Here is a 4,405-nt window from a genome sequence, read left to right on the forward strand (position 1 = left end):
AAAAAAAAAAAAAAAATACCCATTCTTAGCTTATAGGCCTACAAACACATACAGCCACCTGGATTCCTCCCGCAGGCTGTGGTTCACCCACCCACTCTACCTTGTAGGCCAAGGTTACTCACTCCAACAGATTTCCACAAATACACAAATCTGCACAAAGTACAAAAAAATGCCAAGGCAATGAAAGACAAGAGAAGACTGAGAAACTCACAGACATAGGGGCCTAGGGAGATAGGATACCTCAGTGCATTGTAGGATTAGGGAAAAACTGGTGAAATCACAATAAAGTATGCCATTTAGTTAATAGTGTCTCACTGATGTTAATTTATTACTTTTGATAAATCATGGTCACATAAGATGTTCACATTAGAGATGCTGGATGATGCGTCTGTGGGAACTCTGCATTACTTCTGTAACTCTTCTGTAAATCTAAAATTATTTCAAAAGAGAAAGGTTTTTTGTTTTTTGATTTTTTTGAGACAGAGTCTTACTTTGTCACCCTCAGACCCTCAGTAGAGTGCCATGGCAACCTAGCTCACAGCAACCTCAAACTCTTGGGCGCAAGTGATTCTCTTGCCTCAGCCTCTCAAGTAACTGGGATTATAGGCACCTGCCACAATGCCTGGCTATTTTTTTAGAGAAGGGGTCTCACTCTGGCTCAGGCTGGTCTCGAACCTATGAGCTCCATAGAGGCAATCCACCCGCCTCCGCCTCCCAGAGTGCTAGGATTGTAGGTGTGAGCAACTGTGCCCAGCCCAAAAGAAAAAGGTTTTAAAGAAAGAAATCTGTACCATCCTTCCTTGGGTTTTTTTTTGTTTTTGTTTTGTTTTGTTTTAGTCAGAGTCTCACTCTGTTGCCCCAGGCTAGAGTGCTATGGCATCATAGCTCAAAGCAACCTCAAACTCCTGAGCTCAAGCAATCCCTTGCCTCAGCCTCCTGAGTAGCTGGGACTACAGATGCCCACCACAATATCCAGCTAATTTTTCTATTTTTAGTAGAGACAGGGATCTGATTCACTCTTGCTCAGGCTCGTCTTGAACTGCTAAACTCAAGCAGTCCACCCACCTTAGCCTCCCAAGATGCTAAGATTACAGGCATAAGCCACTGTGACTGGACCCCCGCCCTTTTTTAAAATGAGACAAAGTCTTGCTCTCTTGTCCAGCCTGGAGTACAGTGGTGTGATTGTAGCTCCCTGCAGCCTCCAACTCCTGGGTTCAGGTAATCCTCCTGCCTCAGCCTTCCGAGTAACTAGGACTACTGGCAAGTGCTCCCATGACCAGTTGAGCCACCCTTTTGACTCAGTCACCTTTGAATTGTTTCCATGGTCTACCCTGCACCTTTGAGGTCTCCAGCAACAAATTCTCCTAAAGCATTCAGTGCCCACTGCACCTGGGTCCCCCCCACTTAAATTTATTCACCCTGCTTGTGCTGTGCTCCATGGAATGTAAAAAAAAAGGGAAGAGGGTTTTAAACATCTGTGTCTTCAGGCTATGCCTGCCCTGAAACAATTGATGTTTTTCTGGCTTGAGCATGTTCTTTAGGGATTTGGCCAGCAGTTCCCCTGTGGGCAGCTACTTCCAAATTGACTGTAATAAATAGATACAGGGCACTGGGAATCAACGGCAAGTTGTCACCCTGCTCACATGTCATCCAAACACCCTCTACTAGCTTCGCTTGAAGGAAAATTTTAAAACAAAGAAAAACTGATTGATGCAACATTCTTCAGGGCAGTGTAATACTGAGTAACTGGACAGTTATTTGGTAGTGGATCTCAGTTCCCAGGAACTAAATTCCCCACTACCATTCTATAATTCTTCCTGATGAATTTGAGTAGGAATGTTTTTTTTTTTTTTTTTTTTTTTTTTGAGACAGAGCCTCAAGCTGTCCCCCTGGGCAGAGTGCCGTGGCATTACAGCTCACAGCAACCTCCAACTCCTGGGCTCAAGCGAGTCTCCTGCCTCCGCCTCCCAAGTAGCTGGGACCACAGGCGCCCGCCACAACGCCCGGCTATTTTTTGGTTGCAGCCGTCATTGTTGTTTGGCGGGTCCGGGCTGGGGATTTGAACCCGCCACCTTAGGTGTATGTGGCTGGCGCCTTAGCCGGTTGAGCTATAGGCGCCGAGCCGAGTAGGAATGTTTTACATGGGAAGTGGGTAGGAGGTCCACTGTGCTTTCCAAGTGAGAGATCTGACCATTCTTATTTCTTTTACCTTTTTTTTTTTTTTTTAAGAGACAGAGTCTCACTTTATCACCCTTGGTAGAGTGCTGTGGCCTCACAGCTCACAGCAACCTCCAACTCCTGGGCTTAGGCAATTCTTTTACCTTAGCCTCCCGAGTAGCTGGGACTGTAGGTGCCCGGCTGTTTTTTTTGTTGCAGTTTGGCCAGGGCTGGGTTCGAACCCATCACTCTCGGTATATGGGGCCAGCACCCTGCTCACTGAGCCACCGGCGCCACCCTCTCATTTCTTTATATCTAGAGGTCTTCCAGTGGGAAAGGCTGTTACTCAGAGGGTCCTAGGAAAGACCATAAATAAGTCACACGTGGTCCCAGCCCTTGAAGTTGGGTGTGCTCTTTCACATGACACTAGCCAAAGATAACAAAGTTCACAGTGGGTTTCAGCCCCAGATAGTTTTAAGTCCTTGAGTTTTCCGGACATTTCAACATTTTTCAACATTATGGACTCAACCACAGTGTTCTCAGAGATCTTGTCCCTCCATGCACAATCCTATTTATTGACTTATTTACTTAGGTGTTTTGTTTTTTTTTTAAGGTAAGCATGGAACAAAGTTTATTGAGGAAGAGAAAGGTAAGTTTACAGAGTAAGAGCAAGCTGTAGGCTTATGGAAGAAGAGATTTTTGCCACATACAGTGAACTGGTCTCCATTGACAGGGCAAGTAGGCAAAGAGGCCACACACAATTCTATTTAAACATATGAATTGGAGTGGCTGGTGAGCCATGACATAGCTGTGAGCTATGACACCATGGCACTCTACCCAGGGTAACTGAGACTCTGTCTCCAAAAAAAATAAAGCCAGACACAAAAGGCCACATGTTACATGACTCCATTTACATAAAACAGGTGAACCCATAGAGACAGAAGTAGATCAGCAGTTGCCAGAGGCTGCAGGGATGGGAGGCTGCATAATGGGTACAGGGTTTCTTTTATAGATGATGAGACTATTCTAAAATTGTGGTGGCAGTTGCACAACTCTATGAACATACTAAAAACCATCTTTAAAAGGGTGAATTTTGGCCAGATGCAGTGGCTCACATGTGTAATCCAGCACTCTAGGATGCTGAGGTGGGGGGGTTGCTTGAGGTCAGGAGTTTGAGACCAGCCTGAACAAAGACAGAGACCCTGTCTCTACAAAAATCAGAAAAATCACCTGTAGTCCTGGCTACTTGGGAGGCTGAGGCAGGAGGATCACTTGTGCCCAGGAGTCTAAGGCTGAAATGAGCTATGATTACGCCACTGTACTCTAGCCAGAGTGACAGAGTGAGACTGTGTCAAAAGAAAGAAAAAAAATTCTGGCTAGACTATCCACCCATGGCCAAGGTTAGACCCATGGCCAGGACTTCACTGCCTACATGAAAAGAGAGGCAGGCCCCCGTTCATTTCTATAGTGGGGGCTCCTTCCACTCCAAAGCTCACTCAGAATTAGAGAGGGTATGCAGATGCTGTACAGGTAAAATAACTGCACAGGTGGAGAGTAGGGAGAAGGAACTTGGGCAGCCTTCTAGTTTCCCAACCTAAGAATTTACGGAGCCTGTTTGTAGAGGGATTCCAACTTTGCTCCAAGTCACTGGGTCATGACTTTCTGTGTTTAATCATTCAATGTTGGTATGAAAAATGCTCAACATTACTAACTAAATGCAAATTAAAACTACAATGAGCCTGTAGTCCCAGCTAGTTGGGAGGCTGAGAGCAAGAAGATTGTTCAAACCCAAGATTTTGAGGTTGCTGTGAGCTATGTGAGCTATGGTGGCACTCTAACAGAGCAACAGAGAAAGACTGTCTCAAAAAAGAAAAAAAGAAAAAGAAAGTAAAAAGAACCTTCTATACAGTTGGTGGGACTGCATATTATTATAACCTCTATGGAAAACAGTGTGGAGATTCCTCAGAGAACCAAAGTAGGCCTACCATTCAATCCAGTAATCCCACTGCTGGGTATATACCCAAAGGAAATGAAGTCATTTTATCAAAAAGACACCTGCATCCGAATGTTTTTCACAGCATATTCTTTGTTTTTTTGTTTGTTTGTTTTTTGAGACAGAGCCTCAAGCTATCCCCTGGGTAGAGTGCTATGGCATCACAGCAGTTCACAGCAACCTCCAACTTCTGGGCTCAAGTGAATCTCCTGCCTCAGCCTCCCAAGTAGCTGGGACTATAGGCACCCGCCACAA

This window comes from Otolemur garnettii, unplaced genomic scaffold (assembly GCF_000181295.1).
Source record: "Otolemur garnettii isolate 467f Iridium unplaced genomic scaffold, OtoGar3 scaffold00099, whole genome shotgun sequence".
NCBI classification, from domain to species: Eukaryota; Metazoa; Chordata; class Mammalia; order Primates; family Galagidae; genus Otolemur; species Otolemur garnettii.